Source organism: Gallus gallus, chromosome 2 (genome assembly GCF_016699485.2).
Source record: "Gallus gallus isolate bGalGal1 chromosome 2, bGalGal1.mat.broiler.GRCg7b, whole genome shotgun sequence".
In the NCBI taxonomy this organism is placed as follows: domain Eukaryota; kingdom Metazoa; phylum Chordata; class Aves; order Galliformes; family Phasianidae; genus Gallus; species Gallus gallus.
The window spans coordinates 128,065,698-128,081,718 of NC_052533.1; the positions used below are offsets into that span (position 1 = coordinate 128,065,698).

At 45.6% G+C, this 16,021-nt stretch overlaps 1 protein-coding gene across 8 annotated transcripts in view; it reads right to left on the reverse strand.

Annotated features, from left to right (window-relative positions):
* The window catches only part of RNF19A (ring finger protein 19A, RBR E3 ubiquitin protein ligase), a 59,124-nt gene extending 43,971 nt beyond the window's left edge, over positions 1–15,153 (reverse strand). Inside the window, exons 1-2 of one of the 8 annotated variants that reach the window (XM_046937957.1) lie at positions 14,502–14,642; positions 244–426 (exon numbers count right to left, since the gene is read on the reverse strand). The gene's annotated coding sequence lies outside the window, so the exon portion shown is untranslated. Of the gene's footprint in view, positions 1–243; positions 8,293–12,823; positions 13,965–14,119; positions 14,643–14,950 lie in introns of those variants that run through there. The other 7 variants (XM_046937958.1, XM_040696361.2, XM_418362.8 and 4 more) reach the window with 7 other exon arrangements.
* Positions 15,154–16,021: the final 868 nt, after the last annotated feature.

Below are 16,021 nucleotides of genomic sequence, written 5' to 3' on the forward strand. Positions count from 1 at the left end.
CTTCACAAAAATAAAAAGAGAGAATGATAACGCCAGTCAGAAGCCAGGCTATTTCAACACAGGATGTCACAGGATATTGCCAGCTAATTGCACAGTACAATATAGAGGAAGAACAGAGCCAGGCCGTAACCCCAACTACATTGCAGTGTGATCATCTGAATTTCAACTTTGGACTAAACTCCTTTTTCTCACAATAACCAGAAGTAGCCCCCAAGAGAAAAAGTGAACAAAACTATGTCCTACCCAGGTATGGCTTTTGTGCTCCTAACAAGTCTTTCTTTCAGCGTGCTGACGTTGTATTTTCCTCTTTGGACAAGCATTACTAGACTGGTGGTGAAATCCCCCTGGAGCAGGCTGGATGGCTTCAGCTGAAGCTGATACTTGTTAGAGCAATTCCATCCCAGGCTGCCAAGCTTTCACATCCACCTGCAGGGGTCAGAAGGGAAAAAGCCTGCTCAACTAGAGCATTCCTCCTGCCTTTGTTTGAAAGGCGGATGGAAAATTGGCCTTCTTGTCAAGCACACGACAGACCGGCTATGCACAAAAAATAATCAAAAATAATCAGGATACAGTAGGCATATTCTGGTACTCTTCACATTATTAAGAATGTTATGACCAGCACACATCACTCAGGCAAGCAAAGGCATACCCGTGACCACACTTCAGCACACAGGCAAACTCCCTGTATGGTCCTCTACAGCACAGGGTAAAATAACTCCCTGCTGTCCCCACATCTTCCTCCGGTTACATGAATATCTGAAATAGCCCAAAGCGTGGATTGGTTTCTTTCTTTCTTTTTTTTTTAAAATCAAAGTCACTGAACTAAAGAAAAATACTTAATATTGTAATAGCAGCCCAATTACTCAGAATTATTAGTTTTGCTCTAAATCTTCTATTTCCTCATTAGTTTGCATGCCTCGGAAATATATTAATTAACTACAAACTGCACTTAGCTATCCTGTCAGGGTAGGAAGGCCCTACAGAGGAATCTGGACAAGCTCAATCACTGGGCTGAGGCCAATGGGATGAAGTTCAACAAGATCAAGTGTAGGGTCCTGCACTTTGGCCACAACAACCCCAGACAATGCTACAGGCTCGGGGCAGAGTGGCTGGAAGACTGCGTAGAGGAAACAGACCTGGGAGTGTTGGCTGACGCTCGGCTGAACAGGAGCCAGCAGTGTGCCCAGGTGGCCATTAAGGTCAATGGCATCCCAGCTTGTATCAGAAGCAGCGTTGCCAGCAGGAGCAAGGTGGTGATCATCCCTTTCTACTCAGCTCTGGTGGGGCCACACCTTGAGTACTGTGTTCAGTTTTGGGTTCCTCACTACAAGAAACACACTGAGGGCCTGGGACATGCTCAGAGAAGGGCAATGAAGCTGTGAGGGGTCTGGAGCACAAGTCTTGTGGGGAGCAGATGAAAGAACTGGGATTGTTCAGCCTGGAGAAGACGAGGCTCAGCAGTCTTTACTGCTTTCTACAACTACCTAAAAGGAGGCCGTGGTGAGGTGGGGGTCAGCCTCTTCTCCCACGTAACTAGAGAAGACTAGGAATGGACTCAAGTTGGTGGTAGGTGGACAGCTGGACTGTTTGATCTTGGAGGACTTTTCCAACCTTCATGATTCTGTGATTCCATAACTAACTGGCTAGAAGGAAAGTTTTTAACTTGATGCTCTAGATGTCAGATGCTCCAGTAATGTAAAGCTTCACCTTTTTAAGAAGTGAGCATTTGTACAGTTTTGTATGAGGAACATGAGCTCCCTCAAAACTAGAACAAGTTTGTTAAGAGTTAAGCCAAGTATGTAGCCTTACAGTTACAATTTTATGCTGCATGAAGATAATGTTTGTATTTCCCTTCTCTAACAAATACTCTTTTTGAAGATTTAATATTTAGTAATATGCCCTGATTAAAGCAAGAGAAAATCAGATCGCATCCTGACCTAGAGAGAGCATTTTTATATACAGCACAGGCCTTGCAGTCGTATCTAATTCATACCAGATCTGGCTTGCCAAGAACAATAAAATAATTTGCTTATCACGAACTCAGAAAATGCTTCTCTCAACAAAAACTTCTGTGAAGTAGAGCTGAACTGGGAGAACTCTTAGAAATTGAGTTCTTTCTAGGAGACTGGTGCATGCAGTATAACATTAGAATAGCAGACCTTAATAAAACATTCTGATAACAGACCAAAGGGAAAAAAAAGTTTAGTTTTTGATAACACTAAATATATACTTATGAAGACTGCAGAAGTATACACACAGTGCACCCCCCAAGAAGGTGGGTGGGTAGGCAGAAAGAGGTCCTTACAAGTCAGAGCTGCAAAAGAAATTGACTGTCACTGAAATCTAAATAAGGAGGTTCAGGAGCACCTAGTATTTCGGTGATGAAGGATAATGAAAACAAAAGGGCGTCCAAAACTTACAAACAGTTGCTCTGTGTGTATGCATAAGCTTATTTGAAGATCAGATATCCACACGCATCCTGATTTAGCAGCCTCTGTCAGTAAAAACTATAATGTTTTAATTAGATTCCTTAAGTAACATCCCAGTTAAAAAAAATATGAGAACAGATGCTGTCTAGTCTATTTCTGGGATACTCCAGGTAAGGACTCACTGAAGAAAAGATGCTGTCCTACACTGTCAGTGTAGAACACTTCAGCTCTGTGGTCTCTTCTCAACAAGGGAGCTTACCTTCAGAGAGCTTTTTATTAAAAAAAAAAAAAGATATGCCACAGAGAAAAATAAATCCAATAAACCTCACCCAGTACTCATACAGGACATCATTGATCTAGCAGCTGGCAACCCTCTGTGTGGCAGGGGGATTGGAAATGGATGATCCTTGAGGCCTCTTCCAACCCAAGCCATTCTATGATGGATCCAGTACTAATAATTCTTTTCCTATAAAAGACCCATGATGAAAAATTCCCACAGATTTACACACATGGGTGAGGACAAAACTTAACGAGGTAAGTCACGTTTCAGGTTTATTCATTTGAGAAAGGAAAGTGAAGTTATTCTGCTTCTGAAGGAAGCTCTTTGAAGTCAGGAGCTTCACTGTTTATCTGCAACCATTTATTTCCTCCTACAGTTCCAAAGAAAATAGCTACACAAACGCATTAGAGGAAGCAGGTGTATAATTTCATTTAAAAGCTATTTAAGTTTGTTACAAATAAATCTTGTGTCAGTACACGGGAACATACCCTTCAATACTTGTCTTTCTGCATTACAAAAGGAAAATAACCTCAGAGTTTTCCAGAGAACTAACAACTGCTGGCTCTGTAATCCAAAATAGAGAGTAAAATGGCCACAGCGCCAGGAAACCACTAACATCACTTGAAGTTATTCAGAATTTTCTTCATAGATCTCTATCACCACAATTAAACAGTAAAATACTTCGGAACAGGATAACTTAAAAAATCCAAGCTTTGCAAGACTGCAGTAATGCAACAGAATTCCACGACAGTATACCATTTGTTTCCATTGCTCCCTCAGTTTGGGTTCGGAGTTTCTTGTCTTATAAATCAGTTATCATTTCACGTACAGTAATATCAGGAGTTATTTAAGACTAATTAAGCGATATGCAACTTTAAGAAAGGTATTTCTGCAGAAAAAAAGAACATTTCAAAATGCTACTGATGTGCAGAGCTTGGCAGTTTGCAGATCCCTGATATTTTAATAGAATTTTCCCCAGTGATGCACTGAGCAACTTCATACATGCAGACACACGGCAGTTATGTTCTACAGGCAAATACACACAAAGTTTTTTCTCAACATTTTAAGATGTTGCATACTAAAGGGCATGCATCTCTTCCAAGGTCCATAGCAAGAGACTCTGCTACAGGGGGCTGTAGCCTCAGTAAGCTTTGCTGCACAATTTGTGCCCTACAAAGAAAGCCCCTGCTGAACTAGCCTAAAAGCTTTAAACTAGCACAGGCAGCTGTCCAGTGTCTCTCCTGTGGGTTAACCTACAGCAGCCATCCTGAAGAGATTCACTTCAGAGCAAAATTAGATGTTCTGTCTAAACTAGAAGATACCTTTAAGCTAAATTTTTCAGATCTCAACTGAAGCAAGGGCATGCACTTCATTACATCGGTGGCTGTAGCTTAGTAGATCCCAAGAGGGAGAGAGCAATAAACAGGAGGTGGCCACAGACTTAACATCTTAAACTACTGAGGCTATTTGCTGCATTAATGATGTCCTCAGGGTAGCAGCTAAGCTTCCAAATTAGCACGCTACACTATTTGGTGGCAGTAATTCCCAAAAATCAACAATTTGTCAGACCTTACTTGACAAGCCAGACATGAGCAGCACAGAGTACAGCAGACCTACCAGAGGCTTAACGTAAGGATGGGTATAGCACCTCACCGTTAAACAGCAGATGGTACGGGGGAGGAGAATGTAAGCAGACAGCCAGATTAAGTCAAACTGGAAAAATATAACCACCCTATTGAAAACAGAAACCCAAGTAATAAGAAGTAAAAGGCATTGTGACTCACCTCATTTTTACAATTTAGTATGTCATTTATCCCAAAAGACAACGATCTCTTGTTAAAAGAAAAGCCAGTACTCTGTTATTACAACCGTCTGTCACTTCCCATTATAACATCCTATTTCCAAATCTGCTTAGTTGCTGCTTCTCAAGCAAGCTGAGCTGAAAAGTTATATGCTAAGATCTTCAGCACAGCTATTTCAAACAAGCTGCTTAAGCAAATTCTTCAAGGTTTAGGATTTTTTTTTTGAAAGTTATCATAGAAAAAACAAATCCAAAACTTGAAATACTTCCTCTGGAAAGGCTAAGCACTGGTGCTTTGAGACTGGGATTGGAATTCTGACCTGTGTATCCAGGATGTACATTTTATTGGCCTTGTCAATATTCATTCCAAGAGAGGAATACGTAATTTCCAGCGAACAGCACACATTTTAACTGCTAGGAATCTCCCCTGCACTTGAACCAGCCTGGAACTGAGCAGGGTCTACCCCTCATTTCTGGATACACAATGCACTAGGGCCAAAGTACCCCAAAATAGAGACTGCAAACACTAGAGGAAAATGAGTTAACAAGCACAGAGCGCAGATAACAAGGAGACCGCACAAAGAGCAGCAGAACCGGGAAGGCTGACAGAGGGAGCGCTGCCAAATGGCAGAAGAGAAAGGCATCAGATTAGGTACTGAAAGGGTATAAATTCAGATTGACTTGGAAACTTCTCAATGAAGATCAGAACCGATTAAATTAGAATAGGATTTGGATAAAACACTTGAGCAGGCAGAAAGTAAAAGGTGCACTGCTGGTAACAAGAAAGAAACAGCAGAAGAGGCTCGTGCTGCTAAAGCATGCCTTCCTCTACAGCTTGGTCCTCCACAGCATGAAGATACTCACAAAACCCCCTGCACACACACGGATCATACTGTCTCGGGCCAATCCTCTAAAGCATGACGGAGTATTATTAGATACGACAAGCTCAAATAGCAGAGGCCTGCACAGCAATAAGGTTCCAAACCTGTCAGTACAACTGCAATTATTATTTTTAACAACTAAGAAACCACACACAAACCATTAGTAAAAACCTTAGGGATTAATTCTGTTTACTTGATGCAGTTTGGAAATGAGGGCTGAAGTACCTTACGATGGTTTAATTGCATGACTTTTACTCCTTTCTCCCTTGTAGAATCTTTGCCAGATTCACGCTTACCAGGGCACTGCTCAGTATTCCATTTGTTTGCTCTTACTGATCATTCACCTTATACTAAAGGAAGAACAGAACAATACTGAATACCGTTCAAGAAGAAACCAATTTCCTGACAGGCCACTACAGAACACATGTGTCAGATTAACATTGCTGAAACCCTGAAATACTACATACATCCCACTGAAGTAGGATGGTTAATATTCATCTTAACAGGTAAGATACTAAAGCATACGGTTAAGGACAGAACCATTTACCAGCCTCAGGTGCTGGATATGAGATGCCCAAGAACTTTACTTCTCTCTATGTTATACAGCAAGTTATGTGTCCAAAGATGTGTGCACTATCAAGTAGGTACAAGCATGCATACAAAAAACTAGGCCAACACAAAGCCTAAGAAATACCATTAGTGTTGACCTATGAAAAGTTCTCCTTGGCTTCCAACAAAGATCGTATCAACCACAAGGCAAAAGGATGAGACAGCTATACACAGCCATTATTCAGATGCCTTAATCAAGGAAGACGAAAATTATTTCAGTCTTCGGGTTTATGTGCAGTACATCTACAAACTTACTGAAAGGAAACAACTGCCCTAGAGACAAGGTTTAGGGTTGCCCAAGCCAGATTGACTACCCAGCATACAGGGCAAAAAGCATTCTGAGGATCACTTATTTCTCTGGGGGAAAAGCAACAGACCAAAAAACCACAGCTATATAATTAAGGACTGCAGCTTAATAAGGATAGGCACAAAATGTGATCAGGCTATGCATGCTTCTTCAACCTGAATTCTGGTATTTCTCAACTGACCTGAAACCTTAAAATGACACACTACAGGTGATGGAGGAATCAATTTCATCTTGTTGACATGTGCAATCCTTTATCATTAATAGAAGGTGGCAAAGAACCTAATTGCTGCAGAAGCCATACCCTGTTTCTGGTACTTCTGGTGCACTCGGTCATGGCTTCCAAGCCAGGAAGCTGAACTACCAGCATCCTGGAGGCACCCTCCTCACCATCATCACATAAAGGGGAGCTGAGTTTTTAAACCCTGCCCGCTATTAAAAGCTGTGCAATTCTCCACCTACGAAATACACTGTTTTGCACAATGCCCATTCAAGAAATACACACATGCAGACACTACCAGAAGTCATACCTCAGTTAAAGAGCTTCAGAACTTCACATTTCACACAAACATAAACCCAGCCATTCCTCCCTTTTTGGAGGAAAAAAAAAACAAAAACACCCTCAATCACTAAAACAAGGTTTTATCTTAATCACCAAACACTGCAAAGCCACTCAGGTTCAGGTTACCACCCTGCCTGCAGTTTCATACTGCAGAACCAAGGCCCACATTTCTGGGAGTTCAACGCTGCAGGTGACTCCTTCTGACTTCAGACAGACTGCTCTCACAGCGCGCTTGGGAAATTATACCACTTTCAAAAGAAAACAACAACAAAAAAAAACCCAACCACCAAGATAAAAGCATCGATCTGCTTTCCACAGACGGTTGCATTTCTGTTTGCTGTATTGCCAGCAGGAAGCTCGATCCTTCTGGAGTTCTGATTTGTCTCTCTTGTGAACGATTTTTAGCACAATGCAGCCTTACTGAGGTGCATTTTCCCAAGTTGCAGGAGGAACACCAACCATATTAAGAGACACATGCTTTACTTTTTACCACAACAACAACATATTTACACAAAAGACAGGAGCCATCCCACAAATGGAGCATACTGGGGCTCCACATTCCTTGTGCCTGTGCCATTTTTTGTGGGATGGCTTCAAGAGACACAGAGTGCAGATATCCCCAGTTTGTGGGGGGATCATTTCTAAGCCACAGTTCAAACCTACATTATTCTGTATTTCAACCTAAATTACACTTACAACTGGAAGGTAATACTGTACGACTCAAAACACCAGAAAATGATATGGATTCATTACACAGCCCTGAAAAATAAAAATAAATTAAAAAAAAAAAAACACACCTTAGGAACAAAACTAGGAGAAAAAAAAAGCTACGCTGCTCAGTCCTCATTTCTTCTTTACTCAAACACCAGCAGCCATGAGATGGTAATTGATTAGGGCAGGGTGCAGGAGGTGGGAAGAAACCATTCCCATTGCTTACTGTTTTAGAGAAAAAGCTGCAAAGCATTGCTGGACAGGACTAAATAAGATGCTTCGAGATGCTTTTATTTCTTAATCTACCCTCCCAGTAAACAACAGCTCCTTGCAAAGATTCAATTCAATGACGAAAGATAACTTTATCTGGCACACAGCATACCTTATCTCTACTAACTAAATTAACACTAAAAACGGGGGAGATTGTTATTTCTTTCCAGACACACAGGCAGCACGTAATCCCAATAATCCAAATTCTTGCAAGGCAGGATCCTTCTCTTTGTTTACCCTTGTTCTCTTCTCTAGTGAGTTAATCCATTACCTCATTTATCGTGGAATCATCTTTAATTGTTAATAATGGAAAGACTCAGGACTCCTCTGCTGAGCTTACCCAGCTCCCTCTTATCCTTGTCCCAGCTGAATTTCTGCTTGGTGTCAGGTCACAGAAGGCAAAGTCCATTTTTCTGCAACTATCCACCACGGGCAAACTCTGAACAAAAACATACTACCACGTTAAGGGGAAAAAAAAGCCCACAGCAAACAGGAACACGAAGGGGAAGAAAGAAAGGGGAAAAAAAGTAATTACTCAAGCAGGAACTTCAGGGGGTAAATGCTTTTGGTTACTAGATACAGAAAACCCCTCTGTCCAAATGGAGATGGTTTAAAACCACAGCATTGTGAAATTAAAATACGGAAGCGCAGTAGCTTTGCAGGTTTCTCCTCTATGCTGTCCCACAGATAAGCCTGCACCGACTGCAGGTTTATGACTGAAGGAAAGCAGCAGTCTGGCTTCACAGGCTACAAGCACCGAGGCTCCCGTTGCTTAAAAAGGACGCAGAAGTTTGATACCTCCATCTCTGACCCTGAGTAAAAGAGCTCCTGGTCTCTCAAGATGTATTTTTAGCAGCGTCACATAAAAGGAAAGCATGACGCCTTTTTTGAAGAGGCACAGCCGAACAAAAGCTAAGTTCCAGATATAGCTTTACAGGTAAAACGGAGAAGGAAACTGCTCTTCTCAGGAAACCGAAGCGAGGCCTCCAACTCAACAAAAGAAAAACATTGAGTTCGAAAGCTTTTTCATTTTTTCGACTTAAAAGTAGACGAATATGAAGTCAGAACACCTCCGATAGGATGCACAACAAAGAAACTGAAGATAAGCTGAACTGTGATAAAAGCTATTTTTCTAACACGCATTCTAAAAATGAAGATACTAACCTTGAATATACTTCATCTTAGAGACATTTCTTTGAATTAATCACCATCTTAGACAGCTCACTATGGAAAAACATGAAAGGCAGGCCCCAGTTACTACACTTCCCAACAGCTGACCAGAAGGAAAAGTTCTGCAGTAGGCTTCGCTCCAGCTCCCTTACAAGCTGGGTGGTCTCACTGCAGCTATTGCTTATTCCTGACCAAATGTTCTTCCACTGTTACACCTTTGAGGGACAGCAGGATGCTCTCTGCATAAAGAATTTCTACATGAAGGAGTGAACATAACTTGGTTCATCAACCACTTTTTGTCAACATGGTCGCTGAATACACAGTCCCCTTACAGATGTTCAGTTAATACTTGAACGAAACATTCACTGCCTCGGTACAATTAGATCTCAAGACAGGGAAAAGCTGCAGTGTTGAATACGAGCATATGGCATCAATTTTTAGGTCATAAAGAGCCCAAAGCACTGGGAGAAAAGCAGTCATCAACTATCTAGTTTAGACAGAGTAAAAGTCTTCTACTTCCTATGAAAGGTACGTTTTTTTCTCTCTGAGTCTGAGTTCTGACTTGCCAAAATTTCCCCTCTCTGGACCAGTTTCACTGAAATATACAGCAAGTTCTGAGCACTACGTGCTTTCAGCAAAGGAAATGGACGGACTACACATTTAGGCATGGCACCACCAAGTCTCTTCCACAGGAATGCAACCATCCGATGTGTCACACACATATATACATACATTTATATAAATAAAGTACAGCAGCACTAATGCTGCAATGTCATCGTATGAGAGATATCAGCCAGGTAGCACTGCGAAGTCCCCACGGTTCAACTAAAATCTTCAGTGCCAGCTCAGCACGCAGAGCTCAGCAGACCGCCAAGGCGCAGGACCAGGCCGCACACCATACCCACCCCACCTTGGAAACCTATCAGGTGGAATCCATCTCACCAGAAGTCTCCCTGGGTGCACTACACTCTGACAGATCGAGCATTTGCAGGTAATAATATAACATGATTAACTTGATGTAAGTTGCACAGTGGGATTCTATGTAAAAATGTGACTATAAACCAAGACACTTTAAAACTGGTACTTCTGTTTATGGAGAATATGCAGCATGCAGGAATCATGATGAAAACAAAGTACCATGACTCTTACGGCACACAGTTCCGCCAGAGCTATTCCTCTTGCTGAAGCTCTTCATCCAATAAATGGAACAAGTGAAGAGGACAGCCAAGGGCTCCAATTCAGAGCAAGAGCTCTAACCTGCCCTATGGGAGCAGCTAAAGGACCTATGGAAAAATGTTTGTTTAACAGTCATTTATCTCAACTATAAATGGAAACAGAACTGACAGAGTCCCACAACAACAGCTTGTCCTGGACAATAACAGGATACTTGCATTAATGGAATGGAGCTCTATTTAGGAAGCAAAAAGAAGGAGGAAAAAAATCAAAAACAAGTGGCTACAGCAAACTGAAGCGTAACAAACAAAGATGCCCTTCAAATGCCTTGCTGAAGGCATCGTTAGAGGATATGCTGGCCTCTAAAGAAAGGAAGTTTTAATGGCTGAGGAAACACTGGTGTATGCGTAACTTCTATTTAAACTCATTTCATTAGGACCTTCTGCCAGGTTGCTTTACGTTAAAGCAGCTCTTGTATCAGCTTTCCAGTCCAGTGTAATATAACTAGATGTGAAGGGAACCTGATGGAAACTCGTCCTTCAGCTACAGAAGAAGTTTTCTATGTCACCCTGCACAAGGCAAGTGCAGGTGTAGTGTTTTGACTATCTGTACAACAGGATGCCCACAGTCACCCAGCTGATGACAGATTAAGCCACAGTTTAAGAGCAGAAAAGTCTACCACAATGTTTCCATGATTTCTCCTACCTGTTCTTATTCTACAGATAAACCCCAACGTAGGGTAAATCTCCTCAAAGAACTTCCATGAAAGTCCAGCAGAACAGTGCAAAGAAAGGCCTTCGCCGCATCTCTTAATGAAGAAAGACCTCAGAGTGATAGTACAGATGATATCTTACAATTCAGCTGTAGGGCTTTTCTTTCTTCTCCAAACTCTTTCAACAACTCAAACTAGCATAAGCCATGCACGCAACAAGCACCCTGTAACCGAGGCCTGCAATATTCCAGTCCTACATAATATCCACAGTTCTCTTTGGGAATCACTGCCATGTTTCGGATTCTCGAGTCACAACATTGAGCAGGCTGTACTGAGAGAAAAAAAGAAAGAGCCACAAGCACCAGGGAAGGACCAGCAACCTAAACCAAGGTGACACAGTGCCACGGTGCCTGAGAACTGCCAGAAATGTATGCAAGGCAACCAGAGATCAATTTAGAAAGAAGCCTGAGCCTTCCTACAACTCAGATAAGAAAGTCTCTTCCACTGATCCCATCAGCTAAAAAAATATCCTTACAAGGAAGTCTGACAGTGAGGTGACTGTCACTTTACAGAAGCTTGGAACAAATCAGTCTACCTATAAATATCAGCAATAGACAAAAGACCTCCTTATATAATTTACCACACAGCACTAAAGATTAATAAATAGGAGCGCCTGAAGAATAATTTAGTTGAAGCTCACAGCTGTGTCTTTGGAGTTTTATTTCTCTCTGAGTTAAAGCAGAAGACAATATCTGAAATGTAACCTATGTGCAACACCAAAAAAAATCGGTCTTCCTTAAAGATTACTTCACCATAAAAGAAACAGCTACAGAAGAAGGGATGTTAGATCAGATCACGGAGAAAACTTCAAGTAACCAAAAATTAAAGGAAGTCCACTCTTGTGAAATATCAGGAATATTAAAAAGCCATATTTCCAAGGAACTGATGGCGCTTCCTTCGTGTTTTTTCTTACAGGGAAAAAGAAAGGAAACCCCATCAACACACTGATGAAATCAAAGCCCAAAACAATCACTTTCTGCAGGGCCTGATGTAAGGCTTCACCTTCCTGGCAGCAGCCCACCTCCAGGTGATTCAGATGCATTTAAGGTCCTACAGCATTCTCAGCATCTCCAAGCTATGTTAGGTGCACCACCTCATTCAGTCACACATCTTCCACCAGTTAATATAGAATGGACAACAGAAACTCAGCTCAAGAACAAATGCAAAAAGAGAAGCAAATGACATTAACTTCCTCACAGGTAAGCCAAAGTTAAACCGAGCATCTTCACTGCTCCTTCACAGAGCATTTGCTGACCCTACGGATCAGATCAGCTCACGGCTCAGCTGCGTGCCAGGAACCACGCTGAGAAAAGGGGAGCCTGAAACATGCATCGATCCATTTGTTCCAGTCAGGTATTAAAATCTATACTAGGCTGGTTCGTGGTATCTAGGTCCAACTCTGAAAACAAATCACTAAGATAATGACGGGTGTCCGACCACGGGCCAGATTAAACTGACCCCATAATAGAGACCACAAGCTTGGCTAAAAGCCATCAGTGGTGCAGAACAGCTGAGTCGTACTTCAGAGCTCAAAGACCTTTCTTAGCACTTCCAAACCAGAAGTCCTCTGAAAAGATGATGGCACCCTACTTTGTCTGTCTGGAAAGGGAGAAAGGTATATTTGCAAAGAATCCTTTTGATAAGCCTAGAGAATATCAGCTTCACGGAATAAACTGGAATGGCTGGGAAGAACCACCCACCCACTGGACAAATTCAAAGTCTAAAGGTTTGTCACGTGGAGTAATAGTTAAAGATTGTTAATGAATAATAAAACACGTACGCACTTTTCCCATCGAAAAAGCTGTAGCAAACTGACAAAAGAATTCAAGGACCCGAACACATTCGCACAACACAAGCTTACCTAATGCTCACAGGGAATGCCGTAGCTATGGGAGTTGCAGTGATTCATTTACTACTGCAGAGCCCTGGGTTTGTACGCACCACGAAGGTAAACAAACCCACCTCCCGAGCGTCTTCCTTCCTCCTGAGCCCCAAGCAGCACAATGAAGTACAATCCGATCATTGCTTTATATAAGAAAAGCGTTATGTTTGCCTGGTGGATGTAAGAGGAAACAGAGAAAACCACGAATAGACATTTAGAATCCCCCCTCTCCTGAACGATGCTGTCCTCTGACTCCAAAACAGCCACCGACGCAAACACAGCAGCTACAACTCTGCGTTTTGTAGACGCTGAGCTTCATAAAGCAGAGCTGGAACTCCGGCACGGTGCACAAAATACGCATCCAGAGGAGATGCTTCCTGTAAACCCTTTAGCGCAGTGATTTTAAGAGCAGCATCGCTGCCAATACGCTAAAAGCTTTCATTTTCACTTTCCGCCCCAAGCTGGCCTGGTTCACACGCCATTAGAATGACATGTCGTCGCATATTTCTCTAAGTTTCGAGTAGAAACATTTCGATGTTTACGGCTCAATGATGGCAGAGCTCGGAAGTCACGCAGCAGCGCCGCCGCCCCGCGCACAGCTGAGTGCGGCGCAGAGGCGATCCCGGAGCACACGCTTCGCTTCGCTCAGAACGTCGAACTGAAAACCCTTTCTGCCGAACTTACCAACAACAAAAACCCTCATCCGATCGGGAAACGCGGGAGAAAAATGTAGATTTTTTTTTTCTTTTTTTTTTTCCTAAAAACTTTTTTTCTTAACTTTTAAGGAAAAATTAACAGGTATTTTGCACGGGGAGTCTGCGAGCGGGCTTTTCCGCCCCGCGAGACCCATTTCCCAACCTGCCCTTTGCCTTTCACAAATAACGCCGTCCTCGATGACAACGGCGATACAGCACCCATCCATCCACAAACGGCGCTCGTCGCGCAGCTCGCGGGCACGCTCACAGCCAGCGACCACGAGGGCACGAAGGCTACGAGGGCCGCCACCCCCCCGGCCCAACCGCAGCTCTCCCTCTCCCCGCTCCCACTGCACGCGGGGCGCAGAGCCGAGCCAGCGCCGCGGGGAGACCCGGGCACGGGAACACCCGGCCCGACGCCGCCCACCGCCACCACTCCGCCTCCGCAGAGGGAAGCCCCGGGCACCCGGACCCGCCGCGCCGGCTCGGGACGCGCAGCCGAGGCAGCGCCGGGCGGGGCCTCCCCCGTATCCCGCGAGCGGAGGCGCGGCGTCCCGGGCGGCCTCACGCCGCTACCCACCCGGCGGGGAGCGCGGGCCGGGCCCCCCTCCTCTTCTCCTTCCTCCTCCTCGGGGCGGGCCGGGCTCCTCGCCCCGCCCGGGGGGAGCCGAGGGGAGACAATGGGCGCGATGACTTCACCCGGCAGCAATGCGAGGAGCCGCCGCCGCCGCCGCCCCCCGCCCCGAGACGCCCCTCGGCCGCCGCTCCCTGGCCGCTCCCCGCCCGGCCCTCGCCCCGCCGGGCTCGGGCCCCCGCCCACGGGCGGCCCCGGCTCGGAAGCTCCGCTCCACCTTCCCCTCCGCCGCGCTCGGGGCGGCGGCTGCCCGTCCCGGCAGGAGGCCCGAGGGGAGGCCGCCTCCCGCCGCGGGGCTCCCCGCTCCCCTCGCCCCCACCCCCGGTACCTGCGAGGCGGCGGCGGGCGGGCGGGAGAGAGGGAGGGAGGAAGCGGCGCCGCTCCGCCCGCCGGGTCCGGCCCCACGCAGGAAGCGGCCGTGTGTGTGTGTGAGAGCGTGTGTGCGGAGCGGAGGGGCGGCGCTGCCCGCGGAGGAGGCGGCCCCGGCCCCGGCGGTTTCCCGACGCGCTGAGCTCAGCCGCACGGCACCTCCCCCGGCCGCTGTTGGGGCGGGCCCGGCACGCAGCGGGGCGGCCCCGGAGAGCCGGGGCTGAGGGGCGCCGAGCCGAGGGAGGGGCGGTGGCTGATGGTGCCCCGTACCCCCGGGGTGCTCTGCCTGGGCGGGGTGCGGCGCGGCGAGAGCTGTGCGGTGGGCTCCGCAACGGGGAGGTGTAGAGGTGCTGGGAGAAGAGTGGAGCGCTGAGGCGTTTCGTTGGGTCAGCTCGGGAGCCGACTGACCTGCAGGAAGGACGCGGCCCTGATTTGGTGCCCTAGCGCAGCCTGTCAGCCCCTTCTCGCCATCAGGAGAGCCCCAGCCCGGCTGCTCGGTCAGCTTTCTGTCTCTTTCTGCTGTGACCTTCACCGCTTCTCCTCAGGACTCCCCATCTCTGCAGGAACGCCGCGGCTGCCTGCCCTCTCTCTGAATGCTTTAGCTGAGCTCCACTTCTGGGCCAGCCCCAAACTCCCCTCTCTGCCCTCTGCCGCACTGGAGGAGTTACCTGCGTACATTGCTAATACAGCGGTCTTAAGCCTTGTGCCTTTTTCCTTCTCTGGTTAATGAGTCATACTTTGGAGTGAGTGCGCTGCCCAGAAGCGGGCTTTGCCCCATGCCCACAGATGCACAGTGGTGATCCCATGAAGTGGAGACAGGTCCCAGTTACTCAGCCGGCATTTAACATGCACTTGTTGCAAAATGAATGACATGTACCATCGTTTTCCCATGGAGTTGCTGCATACGGTCTGTTACAGGCTTGCACGTGTACGTAGCCTTACTCCTGTGCATAGCTCTAAGCCAGCCGGACTGCTCCCAGTGCACAAAACTAAGCATGGATACAGGTCTTTCCATGGTGAGATGCTTAATGCAAGGCGATTGCAGCAAGCGGGGAGGGGAAGTGGAAAACAAGGGTGACAGCAATAAAATTACACTGGAATTTTGGTACGTTGTCTACAAACCATGCGGTTTCTTCTTTGCTTCCTAGCTAAATAGGTGAGTTTCTGAGGCTCCTGCACTGCAGACATGCACACGTCACTTCAGGCTCTTCCATAGTGCCATTGCATGTGGCTGGACAACATATGCAGAAAATTATGATATATAACCTTGCAGGGAAACGTCTCGGATGCTTTCTTATGTATTAAATGTGGTGCACAGAAATAAAGTAGAGAAGTGAGAAAGGGAGAAAAAGCAAAGGTGAGAGTGAAGATGAATGAGTGGCAGAGGATGAAGAGGGGAACAGACAGCACACAGAACAGCCTGATAAGTGAACACATTTTGAGTGGAACCAGAACAGCAAACCGTTTTACCAACCCAAA